We start from the raw sequence: 14,285 nt of genomic DNA, 5'->3' as shown, positions 1-14,285 counted from the left end.
AGAAACATGGAAGGACCCTCCAATTTTTGTATGGGTAGCATCTAAGAGAAAGAAAATGGAACAGGAAAAAGATTACTTAATAGCTACAAAGTAGTACTTACAGCATTCTAAAGAGCCAGAGACTCTTCTTACAGCTGTCCAAGGAGCTAGTAGTGCAAACTGCACCCTGAGCTGGGCCGATCTTTTGACATCCTTCTCAGACAACAGTATCCTTTTTCAGTGATTAGAAAGAACTGCTGTGGTGATAATTAGTTACTGGCTTCAGCAGTTCCATACTAAATACTTCTCTGCCAAACACCTTGTACACTAGAGGCTGAGATATTATTCATTGTATTCATTTTCACTATTGAAATTTATATCCAAAAGACTGATTAGACCTTGGCTTATTTTTCTTTTCATATAAAATGGGGAAACTGGTTCCATCGTTTCTAAGTCCTCACTTCAGTGTGGTGCTTTAGGTAACTTTAAAATAGCAGAATTAAACAGGGTACATAAAATGTAATAGATTAATCAAACAAAGTGATCTATGGTTTTCAAAAGCACCTCAGCATGTTCTCTCATTTTATCCTTTTACAGCAATCTTCTTGAAATAAGTACAGCCTAGTTGGAACTCCAGATGAAGAAATTTAACGATTAGGAAGTTTAGATAGTTTTTCCTAGAAGTGAATACTGGTAAAGCCCAAACAACAAGTGGTTTGAAAATGGTGGTAGAGCCCAAAGATACTGGTCTTAAGAGTTCCACTCTAGAACTCCTTTAGTAATATATTATAATATCAAAGTCACAGTGGTCTATCCACAGACTCACCACCCTTAGTAAAATGAGAGACACTGGTCATCAGGTACATAATATAAATGGGTTTACCGACTTCAAAATTTCAATGACCAGGTTATCAATTCCACCCTGCAATCCAGATGTCTTTCTTAAAAACTAAAAAAGAAACTTTTTGGTTGTATCCTGGCAATTGGCACTATACAATGGCAATATACAAAAGGAAAGGAGAGACATAGCCAGGCAATCTGCTTTGAAAGGAAGAATGCACAGATAGTGATAACCTTCCTTCCTGGGAAGTCAATTTTCAAATGATACTTATATATAATGAAAACCCCAAATAAAGGGTAGCAATCCAGTTCCCTTGGGTCTGACTTGCCTTGAGCATTTTGCTTAGTAAAGCAGTAACAGAGGGGATCAGGAATGGTTCTGTCCCCAGAATATGACAATAATTGGAACTGGGATCATTAACAAATGCAGGAAAAGGAGTAAAGGCCCAGTCACCTAGTTCTGGCCTGCTTTTGGTAGTCCATACTGCACAAATATAACATCAAAATGGTAGGGAGATCTTGGGCTGATGGGCTTAAAAATGGGACAATCAATACTGTGTTAATAACACAGAAGGGGCTGTGGTGGTCAGCACTACTCAGAAGTAATGCAAAGAAGGAAGTGGAAGAGTCCGTGCCTGATGGGTGGGACCAAGGGAAGTGCAACAGGGAATTATAGAAATTCAAAGCGGGCAAAACAATGACATCTGGGACTGTTAACATTGTAAATCCAAGAGGAAGGAGTTTTGCTCAGTCAACATTTCCCAGCAACAATGCAAAAGGGGCAGGGCAGGGGTGGGAGGGGTGAGGGAGCATAATCTTATCTGGATGGATGGACACCTGAAATTGTGAACATTAAAAATCCATAAGAAGGGTTCAAGGGCAGACAAGGGGTTTGAAGAGGGAAGATAAGGGAAAGGCCATGATTACTTGGGATTTGATACACTGGAGCCAGCGCAAAAGGAGTGGGAATGTGGGTCGCCCTTTGATGGACAAGTTGACAGCATAGTGCAGTGTTTATACTTTATTATACCATGAGAAATTGGAGCTGGGAGTGCTTGCCTAACAAGACCAGGGAGGAAAAACCCATTGCCAACTGCCATTGTGCTCATCAGCAGTCCCAGTAAAAGTTTTGTGTCATCAGCAGCCCATGAAGTAATGCAAAGGGGGTATGTGGGAATGATGTCCTACTCTAATAGAAGGGTGTACGGATAACTGCAAATATTCACACCCAGAGTCAAAAAAAGAAGCCTTAAGTCAGTACTCCTGATTCATAGTGAGGGTACAGGGATCCTATCTAAAGATCATACACTTGATGTATTATTGGTGCATATTAATTGTCCAAGAGCTGAGGTCATGATAGCTGGCTCAGGGAGTATTACCAAAGTATACTGATAAAGACAAGAATTTCTATTACGTATACTAACAGTAAGGGATCTTGGCGGGGAAACAGTATCCCTTGCACTATTACAAAGGAGATACAATAGTCCTAGAAGTAATAGGGTTATGGGAAAGTGCAACTCTGCACATTAATTGTCCAAATGGAAAGGTCTTAGCAATGGGCAAACTTACTGGAAGGCATAGGAAGTGAGGGGGAGGGTCCTTGTCTAGTGCACAAGAGTGTACATTCACAAGCTAAGGAAAGGGAAGGCAACAGGATAAGATCAACTAAGTTGCAATTATGTAAATTAATGTTGGAGGGACATGGTGTGGTCAATTAAAATCATATACCTTGTACAAATATAAGAATCTTAAAGGAAGTATGAAGCCCCTATAATGTAATTGTCATTACACATATTTGAGAAAGGGGCCTTAAGTGGACAGTACCCCATGCAGTAAAGCAAAGGGGATGGAAAGAGTCAGGGAGACAAGTTAACTCAGAAGACCATAGTGTAATTACACATAGTCACAGTCCCAGAACAAGGGCTTTAAGGTGGTAAGTTAACCTGTGCTTCAATAAGTGAAAGGGCCCTGATCTAAAAAGCACAGCTGTGGGCAACTGAGAATGTGTATAAGACAACTAAGATTGTGCACATTAACTGCAATCGTGTGTAAGATCTTGAATAGTAGGCATCTCCTGCTGAAATATAAATAGAATGGGGAGGGTCCTTACCTGAGGTACAGGTACAGGAGCAAACATTAAGTGCATACATTAACAGTCCAAGACAGTGAATCTTAGCTAGTCAGAAGTCCCTGCAGTAATGTAAATGGGGCAAGGATATGGGATCCTAGTCTAACATAAGGGAGCATGGACTACTGAAATTATGCACATTGAAACTGTACAGAAGAAGCAGCCAGTTGATTAGGACCCCTGATGCAAAGGAGGTGGAATGGGATGGGTTCTTAGTATAATTCTGCACATTAACTGTCCAAAAGAAAAACTAGTCAGTAGTCCCTGCTTTAATACTAAAAATTCAATATGTTAGTTTGTCATGAGGGCACATGCACATTGAGTCCCAAGAGAAAGAGTTTGGGTCACTAACATCCCCTGATATAACACAAAAAGGGAGGAATATTAATTAAAACAGAAGGGCCTTAAACACTGGAATTTTGCATGTAAATATTCCCAGAAAAAAGTAATGGCAGTAATTCATATAAAACAGACTACAAGGGACTGAAGTGAAAGAATATATTCGTGGTGAATTGTCGTGGTTGACTTTATTCTAGTACAAAGGTCTTGAGTAAAGGACATCCACCACTGAATACAAGGGAAATGAGTGGAGTCTACACTGCAGAGGAAGAGGAACAAATGCAACTGCACATTAAAAAGCGCAAAAAGAGGGGCCTTAGTGTTCGGGACCCTAAGGTGTAACGTGAGAGGATAAGATGCACCACAATAGTCAGTACCTTCTGTGGTAAGCAAAGGAAGTAGAAAGGGAATGGAAACTAGGCTAACAGAAGGGACCATAGCTACAGTTAAGCACCCTTCCATGTAATGCGAAGGAAGTGGAAGTAGGAGGGAACAGGATCCTAAACAACAGAAGGGAACACAGCAGCAATTATCACCTTGACAGTCCCAAATGCCTTCACATATAATGTAAAGGAAGTCCTGGGATCCTAAACTAACAAAAGGGACCACATCTGCATTTAGGCACATTCACAGGTTCCAAGTACCTTCTGTGGTAATATAAACAAAACTGTGGAGAGCATGGACTCCAGACTAAGAGAAGGGACCACAGTTGCAATTAAGCAGTTCTACAGTCCCAATACACTCCCAGGTAATGTTAAGAGTTAGAGGGCATGGGACCCTAGGTTAACAAAATGGACCACAGTTGCATTTAAGCACCTTTCTGTCCCAAATACCAACAAGTAACACAAGTGAGTAGAGAGGGGTGAGATCCTAGGACTGTAGCTGCATTTAAGCACATTAACAGTCCCTTGTACCCTCTTTTATAATGCAAATTGAGTAGAAGAGCATGGGAATCTAGACCAACGAATGAGATTGGATAAGCAAGAGTCCCATTAACAGTCCCAAGTACCCCCTGCAGTGATAAAAAGGCAGTTAGGTGGGAATGGACTTTGAACTTAACATAAGGGACTTTACCTGCATTTAAACACATTGGGATTCCCTGGTGGCTCAGATGGTAAAGTCTGCCTGTAATACAGGAGACCTGGGTTTGATCCCTGAGTCAGGAAGATCCCCTGGAGAAGGAAATGGCAACCAAGTCCAGTATTCTTGCCTGGAAAATCCCATGGAGGGAGGAGCCTGGCCAACTACAGCCCATGAGTCGCAAAGAGTAGGACACGACTGAGCAACTTCACTTTCACTTTCAAACACATTGAAAGTCCCTTGTAGCCTCTGGGATGATGCAAACGGAGTCAGGTGGGAATGGGATCCTAGGTTAACGTAAGGGCCTGTAGCTGCATTTAAGCAAGTTAATAGTCCCTTGTACCCTTTTATAATGCAAATTGAGTAGGAAGGCATGGGAATCTAGATCAACAGATGAGACTGTATAGGCAAGTAAATGCATTAACAGTCCTTAAGTACCCTCTGCAGTCATGAAAAGGAAGTTAGGTGGGAATAGGATCCTAGGTTAACATAAGGGACTACAGCTGCATTTAAGCACATTAAAAGTCCCTTGTACAGTCGTGGTAATGTAAATCTAGTAGGAGAGAATGGGATCCTAGACTAAGAGAGACTGTAAGCGCAATAAAGCTCACTATCAGTCTCAATTACCATCTGTAGTCCTGAAAAAAGGAGTTATGCAGGAATGGATTTCGATGTTAAGGCACTATACCTGCATTTAAACACATTAACAGTCCCTTGTAGCCTCTTTGACAAGTGAGTTAGGTGGGGATGGGATCCTAGGTAACATAAAGGACTGCAAGCAGCATTTAAGCACATTAGCAGTCCCTTGTATCCCCTTCGATAATGTAGAGGGAATTAAAGGGGGAGAGAGAATCTTAGACTAAAACATGGGACTGTAACTGCCTTTATGTACAATAACAGTCACTTGTACACTTTGGGATAATGCAAATAGAGTAGGAAGGATGGAGATCTAGACTAAAAGAAGGGACAGTAGTGCAATTAAGCCCATTAAAAAGTCCTATGTATGCTCTGAAGTAATACAAAGGAAGTTAGGTAGAAATAGGATCCTGATTATCATAAGGGACTATAGCTCGATTTAAGTACATTAACCATCCCTTCTATCCTCTCTGATAATGCAAATCAAGAAGGAAGAGAATGGATCCTAGATGAGATAAGGGAATGTAGCTGCAGTGAATCACATTAATAGTTCGAAGTATCCTCCGAAATCATGCAAAGGGACTTAGTTGAGGGTGGGATCCTAGGTTAACATAAGGGACTGTAATTGCATTTAAAAACATTAGCAGGCACTTGTACAGTCACTGGTAATACAAAGGGAGTTAGGTGGGAATAGGATCCTAGGTTTTAAAAAGGAGGGGGAGGAAAAAGAACTGTATGGGCACATTAACAGTCCATTGTATCCTCTGTGGTAATGTAAATTTTTAAGAGATGGGAATCTAAACAAAGGGAAGGAACAATGGTAGTTCATTAACAAGTTCTATGTGGCTCTGCAGTAATTAAAAGGAAGATATTAATAGTTGGGAATGGGATCCTAGGTTACCATAAGGGATGTAGTGGTATTTAAGGCCATGAACAGCCCCAAGCATCCTCTGCAATCCTGCAAAGAGCCTTAGTTGAGGATACGATCCTAAGTTAATATAAGGGACTGTAGCAGCATTTTAGCATATTAAGAGTCCATTATACCCTCTTTGGTAATGCAAATCGAGGGTGGCCTGGGAATCTAGACTAACAGAAGGAAGGGCAGTGCAAATAAGCCCATTAACAAGTCCATGTAGGCGCTACATTAATGAAAACAGAGTTAGGTGGGAATAGTATTTTAGATTAATATAAGAAACTGCTGTTCCATTTAATCACCTTTAACAGTCCCTTGTACAATTTGTGAAGAAAGCTGAGTACCTAAGAATTGATGCTTTTAAACTGTGGTGTTGGAAAAGACTCTTGAGAGTCCCTTGGACTGCAAGGAGATCCAACCAGTCCATCCTAAAGGACATCAGTCCTGGGTGTTCATTGGAAGGACTGATGCTGAAGCTGAAACTCCAATACTTTGGCCACCTCATGCGAAGAGTTGACTCATTGGAAAAGACCCTGATGCTGGGAGGGATTGGGGGCAGGAGGAGAAGGGGACGACAGAGGATGAGATGGCTGGATGGCATCACCGACTCAATGGACATGAGTTTGCAAGAACTCCAGGAGTTGGCGATGGACAGGGAGGCCTGGCATGCTGTGTGATTCATGGGGTCACAAAGAGTTGGACACGACTGAGTGACTGAACTGAACTAAACTGTACAATTTGTGGTACTGCAAATCGTGTGAGAGGGCATAAGAATGTACAATAACAGAAGGGAATGCAGCTGCAGTATACCTCATTAACAGTCCCAAATACCCTCTGTAGGCAGGAAAGGGAGTTAGGTGGAAATGAGATCTTAGGTTACCTGAGGGACTGTAGGTCCTTTTAAGCATATCAACAGTCCATTGTACTCACTGTGGTAAGGCAAATCAAGTATGAGGGCATGGGAATTGGGACTAACAGAAGGGGCTATAGCTCTAATTGAGCCCTTGAACTGTCCCAAGTACTCTCTACAATCATGTCAAGGGGATGAGGTGGGAACAGGATTTTAGATAAATGTAAGACTCTGTAGCTCCATTTAAGCACATTAACAGTTTCTTGTAGCATCTTCAGTAATGCAAATAAAGTAAAAGTAAAAAATTTCAGAATAACAGAGGGGACTGTGGCCCATTAAGAGTTTCTTGTACAGTCAGTAGTAATACAAATCATGTAGGGGTGGGTTACACATAAAGTAACTGGGTTACTGGAACGAAAACAATTCTAGATTAACAAAAGGGACTGTGGCTGCAGTAAAGCTCATTAACAGTTCCAAGTACCCTCTGCAGTCATTAAAAGGGAGTTAGGTGGGAATAGGGTCTTAGGTAACATAAGGGGCTGTGGCTGCACTAAAGCACATTAACAGTCCCTTATACCCTCTTTTATAAAGCAAATTAGTAAGAGGGCATGGGAAAGTAGACCAACAGATGAGACTGTATAGATAGGTAAGTGCATTACCAGTCCCAAATATCCTCTGCAGAGTCATGAAAAAGTAGTTAGCTGGGGACAGAATCCTAGGTTATCATAAGACTGTAGCTGCTTTTAAGCACATTAACAGTCTATGAACACTCTGTTAATGCAAATCAGGTAGGAGTGGATGGAAATCTAGACTAACAGAAGGAACTGTTAGGGACTTTTAAGCACAGTATCAGTCCCAAGTAATCTGCAGTCATGAAAAGGGAGTTAGATGGGGGATGGGATCCTAGGTCATTGCTTTTAGGCACATTAACAGTCCCTTATATCTCCCTTGCTAATGCAAATTGAGAAGGAGGGCATGGGAATCTCAACTAACAGAAGGGAAAGTAGCTCTAATTGAGGCCATTAACTATTCCAAATAACCTCCGCAGTCATGCAACAAGATTTAAATGGGAATGGGATCATAGGTAAACCTAAGAGACTATAGATGCATTTAACCATGTTAAGTCTTTACACTCCAGGGTAATACAAATCGAGTAGGAGGGATAGGCTCCTAGACTAAGAAGTGACAGCAGTGCAATTAAGCATTTTGACAAGTCCCATATAGGCTCCAGAGAAGGCAATGGCAACCCACTCCAGCACTCTTGCCTGGAAAATCCCATGGACGGAGGAGCCTGGTAGGTTGCAGTCCATGGGGTCGCCAAGAGTCGGACACGACTGAGCGACTTCACTTTCACTTTTCACTTTCATGCATTGGAGAAGGAAATGGCAACCCACTCCAGTGTTCTTGCCTGGAGAATCCCAGGGCCGGGGGAGCCTGGTGGGCTGCTGTCTATGGGACTGCACAGAGTTGGACACGACTGAAGTGACTTAGCAGCAGCAGCAGCATATAGGCTCTGCATTAATGAAAAAGAAGTCAGGTGGGAATGGAATCTTAGGTTAACATCAGGGACTGTAGCTGCATTTAAGCACCATATCAGTCCCTTGTATCCTCTTTCACAATGCAAATTGAGTAGCAGGGCATGGGAATCTAGATCAACAGACGAGACTATATAGGCAGGTAAACGCATTAACAGCCCCAAGTACCCTCTGCAGTCATGGAAAGGGAGTTAGATAGGAATGGGATCCTAGATTAATAGAAAAGACTGTAGCTGGATTTAAGCACATTAACAGTCGAAGTTACTTTATATGGTAATACAAATCCAGTAAGAACGAAAATGATTCTAGATTAACAAAAGGGACTGTGGCTGCAATAAAGCACATTAACAATTCCAAGTACCCTCTGCACTAAAAAAGGGAGTTAGGTGGGAATAGGGTCCTAGGTAAACATAAGAGATTGTAGCTGCTTGTAAGCACAGTACCAGTTCTTTTACCTTCTGTGGTAGTGCAAGGGAGTCAGGTGGGAATGGGGGTATAGGTAAACATAGACTGTGGATGCATTTAAGCACAGTAACAACCTCTTCAAACACTCTGGGATAATGTCATTCCACTAGGAGGGATGGGCTCCTAGGATAATAGAAGGAATGGCAGTGCAATTAAGTACACTGACAAGTCCCATATAGGCTCTGCAGTAATGAAAAGGGAGTTAGGTGGGAATGAGATCTAGGTTAACATAAGGGACTATAGCTACATTTAGGCACATAAACAGTCCCTTGTATCCTTTTATAATGCAAATTTACTAGGAGGGCATTGAAATCTAAACTAACAGAGGAGACTGTATAGGCAGGAAGTGCATTAACAGTCCCAAGCACCTTCTGCAGTGGTAAAAAGGGAATTAGGTAGGAATGGGATCCAAGGTTAATATAAGGGCCTGGATCTGCACTTATGTACACTGAAAGTCCCTGGGAGCCTCTGGGATGCTGCAAAGGGAATTAGGTGGGAATGGGATCCCACCTTACTAAAAGGGACTGTAGCTGCATTTAAGCAATGTAACAGTCCTTTATACCCTCTTTTATGATGCAAACTGAGTAGCAGAGAATGGGAATCTAGACCAACTTGGATGAGACTGTTTAAGCAGATAAGTGCAATAACAGTCCCAAGTACCCTCTGAAGTCATGAAAACTAGTTAGATAGAGACAGAATCCTAGGTTAACACAAAGGACTGTAGCTCCATTTAAGCACCTTAGCAATCCCAGTTCCTCTATGTAGTAATACAAATCCAGCAAGAAGGAAACTGATTCTAGATTAACAGAAGGAACTGTGCTGCCGTTAAGCCCATTAAGAGTCTCAAGTAACTTCTGCAGCCATTATAAGGGTGTTGAGTGGGATAGGGTCCTAGGTAAACAAAAGGGACTGTAGTTGCTTTTAAGCACAGTACCAGTACCTTTTACTTTCTGTGGTAGTGCAAGGGAGTCACTGACTGTTGGGAATGGGGTCATAGGCAAACAACAGACTGTGGATGCATTTATGCACAGTAACAGTCTCTTGTACACTCTGGGGCAATGCAAACTGAGTAGGAGAAATGGGATTCTAGACTAACAGAATAGACAGTAGTGTAATTGAATCTATTAATAAGTCCCTGTAGACTCTGCAGTAATAAAAAAGGGAGTCAGGTGGGAATGGGATTCTAGGTTAACATAAGGGACTGTAGAGGCATTTAAGCATATTAGCAATCCCAGTTACTCTATGTGGTACTAAAAACCGAGTAAGAAAGAAATTCATTCTAGGTTAATAGAAGGGACAGTAGCTGCAGTTAAGCCCATCAATAGTCCCAAGTACATTCTATAGTCATTAAAAGGGAGTTGGGTGGGATAGACTCCTAGGTAAACATAAGGGACTGCAGTTGTTTTTAAGCACAGTAAGTCCCTTCCACTTTCTGTGATAGTGCAACAGAGTCATTAACTATTGGGAATGGGGTCATAAATAAACATAACAGACTGCATGGATTTAAGCACAGTAACAGTCTCTTCTACACTCTGGGGAAATTGTGTAGGAGAGATGGGATTCTAGACATAACAAAAGGACAGAAGTGGATTTAAGGCCATTAACAAATCCCTGTAGGCTCTTCAGTAATACAAAGGGAGTTAGGTGGGAATGGGATCCTACATTAAAACAAGGACTGTAGCTGGATTTAAGCACATTAACAGTCCCAGTTACTTGATGTGGTAACACAAATCCAGTAAGAACGAAAATGATTCTAGACTAACAAAAGGGACTGTGGCTGCAGTAGAGCACATTAACAGTCCCTTATACCCTGTTTTATAATGCAAATTAGTAGGTGATCTTGGGGAAGTAGGCCAACAGATGAGACTGTATAGACATGTAAGTGCATTACCAGTCCCAAATACCCTCTGCAGTCCTGAAAGTTAGCTGGGGACAGAATCCTGTGTTAACATAAGAGACTGTAGCTGCTTTTAAGCACATTAACAGTCTCTGTATCCTGTGTTAATGCAAACCACGTAGGAGTGGATGGAAATCTAGACTCAGAGAAGGAACTAGCTACTTTTAAGAACAGGAAACTTCCCAGGTAATCTGCAGTCAGGAAAAGGGAGTTAGGTGGGGGATGGGATCCTAGGACATTGCATTTAAGCACATTAACAGTCCCTTGTATCCCCCTTGGTAATGCAAATGGAGTAGGAGGGCATGGGAATCTCAACAGAAGAGACTGTAGCTCTAATTGACTCCATTAACTATTCCAAGTAACCTCTGCAGTCATGCAACAAACACAGGTAAGTATAAAAGACTGTAAATGCATGTAAGCACCTTAACAGTCTTGGTTACTCTATGTGGTACTACAAATCCAGTAAGAAAGAAACTGACCCTAGGTTAAGAGAAGGGACTGAAGTTTCAGTTAAGCCCAAGTACCCTCTCATTAAAAAAGAGTTAGGTGGGAATAGGGTCAGTCCCAGGTAAACATAACAGACTGTGGATGCATTTAAGCACAGCAAGTCTCTTGTACACTCTGGGGTAATGCAAATTGACTAGGAGAAATGGGGTTCTAGACTCAACAGAAAGGACAGCAGTGCATTTAAGCCCAATAACAAGTCCCTGTAGGCTCTTCAGTAATACAAAGGGAGTTAGGTGAGGATGGGATCCTAGATTAATAGAAAGGAGTGTAGCTGGATTTAAGCACATTAACAGTCCCAGTTACTTTATGTGGTAACACAAATCCGGTAGGAACAAAAATTATTTTAAATTAACAAAAGGGACTGTGGCTGCAGTAAAGCACATTAACAGTCCCTTATACCCTCTTTATAATGCAAATTAGTAGGTGATCTTGGGGAAGTAGCCCAACAGATGAGACTGTATAGACATGTAAGTGCATTACCAGTCCCAAATACCCTCTGCAGTCCTGAAATAGTTAGCTGGGGACAGAATCCTGTGTTAACATAAGAGACTGTAGCTGCTTTTAAGCACATTAACAGTCTCTGTATCCTGTGTTAATGCAAACCATGTAGGAGTGGATGGAAATCTAGACTCAGAGAAGGAACTAGCTACTTTTAAGAACAGGAACCATCCCAGGTAATCTGCAGTCAGGAAAAGGGAGTTAGGTGGGGGATGGGATCCTAGGACATTGCATTTAAGCACATTAACAGTCCCTTGTATCCCCCTTGGTAATGCAAATGGAGTAGGAGGGCATGGGAATCTCAACAGAAGAGACTGTAGCTCTAATTGACTCCATTAACTATTCCAAGTAACCTCTGCAGTCATGCAACAAACACAGGTAAGTATAAAAGACTGTAAATGCATGTAAGCACCTTAACAGTCTTGGTTACTCTATGTGGTACTACAAATCCAGTAAGAAAGAAACTGACCCTAGGTTAAGAGAAGGGACTGAAGTTTCAGTTAAGCCCAAGTACCCTCTCATTAAAAAAGAGTTAGGTGGGAATAGGGTCAGTCCCAGGTAAACATAACAGACTGATGCATACAGATGCATTTAAGCACAGCAAGTCTCTTGTACACCCTGGGGTAATGCAAATTGACTAGGAGAAATGGGGTTCTAGACTCAACAGAAATACAGCAGTGCATTTAAGCCCATTAACAAGTCCCTGTAGGCTCTTCAGTAATACAAAGGGAGTTAGGTGGGAATGGGATCCTAGATTAATAGAAAGGAGTGTACCTGGATTTAAGCACATCAACAGTCCCAGTTACTTTATGTGGTAACACAAATCCGGTAGGAACAAAAATGATTCTAAATTAACAAAAGGGACTGTGGCTGCAGTAAAGCACATTAACAGTCCCTTATACCCTCTTTTGGAGAAGGCAATGGCAACCCACTCCAGTACTCTTGCCTGGAAAATCCCATGGACGGAGGAGCCTGGTAGGTGCAGTCCATGGGGTCGCTAGGAGTCCGACACGACTGAGCGACTTCACTTTCACTTTCATGCACTGGAGAAGGAAATGGCAACTCACTCCAGCGTTCTTGCCTGGAGAATCCCAGGGCTGGGGGAGCCTGGTGGGCTGCTGTCTCTGGGGTTGCACAGAGTTGGACACGACTGAAGTGACTTAGCAGCAAACCCTCTTTTATAATTCAAATTAGTAGGAGATCATGGGGAAGTAGGCCAACAGATGAGACCGTATAGGCAGGCAGGTAAGTGCATTACCAGTCCCAAATACCCTCTGCAGTCGTGAAATAGTTAGCTGGGGACAGAATCCTGTGTTAACATAAGAGATTGTGGCTGCTTTTAAGCACATCAACAGTCTATGCATCCTGTGTTAATGCAAACCACGTAGGAGTGGATGGAAATCTAGACTCAGAGAAGGAACTAGCTACTTTTAAGAACAGGAACCGTCCCAGGTAATCTGCAGTCAGGAAAAGGGAGTTAGGTGGGGGGCGGGCGGAATCCTAGGTTTAAAAAGCGGGGAGGAGGACTGTAGTTGCATCTAAGCACATTAACAGTCCTTTGTGTAGTCTGGTAATGTAAACGGATTTAGGAGGGGATGGGGTCCAAGGCTAGTGGTAAAGAACCTGCTTGCCAATGCAGATCTAAGAGATGCAGGTTTGATCCCTGGGTGGGTAAGAGCCCCTGAAGGAGAGCATGGCAACCCCCTTAAGTATTCTTGCCTGGAGAATCCTATGGACAAAGGAGCCTGGCAGGCTACAGTACATGGGGTCACCAGAGTCGGACACCACTGCACACATGGACTACCCACCAAAGATAAGGGACAGCAGTATAGTTAAAGCCATTAACAAGTCATATGTAGGCTCTGCAGTAATGAAAGGGAGATAGCTGGTGATGGACTCCTAGGTTGACATAAGGACTGCAGCAGCCTTTAAGCACATTAACAGTCCCTGAACCCTCTGTGGTAATGCAAATTCAGTAAGAAGGGAACTGATTGCAGTTTAACTGAAGGAATGGTAACTGTAATAAAGCCCATTACAAGTCCATTGTCCCCCTTTTGGTAATGCAAATAAAGTAGGAGGGCATGGGAGTCTTTACTGAGGGGACTGTAACTCTAACAGAGCCTTTTGACAGTCCCAAGTATCCACTGCAGTCTTACAAAGAGATTTAGTTGGGAATGGGATCATTGGTAAACATAGAGACTGCAGATGCATTTAAAAGCATGTCAACAGTCTCTGGTACACTCTAGAGTAATGCAAACTGAGTAGAGTGATGGAATTCTAGACTAACAAAAGGGACAGTAGTGCAGTTAAGCTCAGGAATAAGTCCCACATACACTGTGCATTAATAAAAAGAGAGTTAGGTGCTAATGGAATTGTAGGTTAACTTAAAGGACTGTAACTCCACTTAAGCACATTAACAGTCCCTTGTACCCTTTGTGGTAATGCAAATCAAGCAGGAAGGGAACAGATTCTAGACTAACAAAAGGAATTGTAGCTGCAATATAGTTCTCTAACAGTCCCAAGTACCCTATGCAGTCATACAGAGAGGTGGGGACGGGTTTCTAGGTTAACATAAGGGACTGTAGCTGTATAAACCCATTATCATTCCTTTGTACTGC

At 42.2% G+C, this 14,285-nt stretch overlaps 1 long non-coding RNA gene across 2 annotated transcripts in view; it reads right to left on the bottom strand.

Annotated features, from left to right (window-relative positions):
* The window catches only part of LOC102169084, a 34,676-nt gene that overhangs the window by 15,804 nt on the left and 4,587 nt on the right, over positions 1 to 14,285 (bottom strand). Inside the window, exon 1 of one of the 2 annotated variants that reach the window (XR_311252.3) lies at positions 102 to 4,466. The exons of the other annotated variant lie outside the window; for it this stretch is intronic. This is a non-coding gene — a long non-coding RNA (uncharacterized LOC102169084). Of the gene's footprint in view, positions 1 to 101; positions 4,467 to 14,285 lie in introns of those variants that run through there. 2 annotated transcript variants of the gene reach the window in all.

This window comes from Capra hircus (assembly GCF_001704415.2).
Source record: "Capra hircus breed San Clemente chromosome X unlocalized genomic scaffold, ASM170441v1, whole genome shotgun sequence".
NCBI lineage: Eukaryota > Metazoa > Chordata > Mammalia > Artiodactyla > Bovidae > Capra > Capra hircus.
Note: the sequence above shows the minus strand (reverse complement) of the source record. Positions and strands in the feature narration are given on the sequence as shown.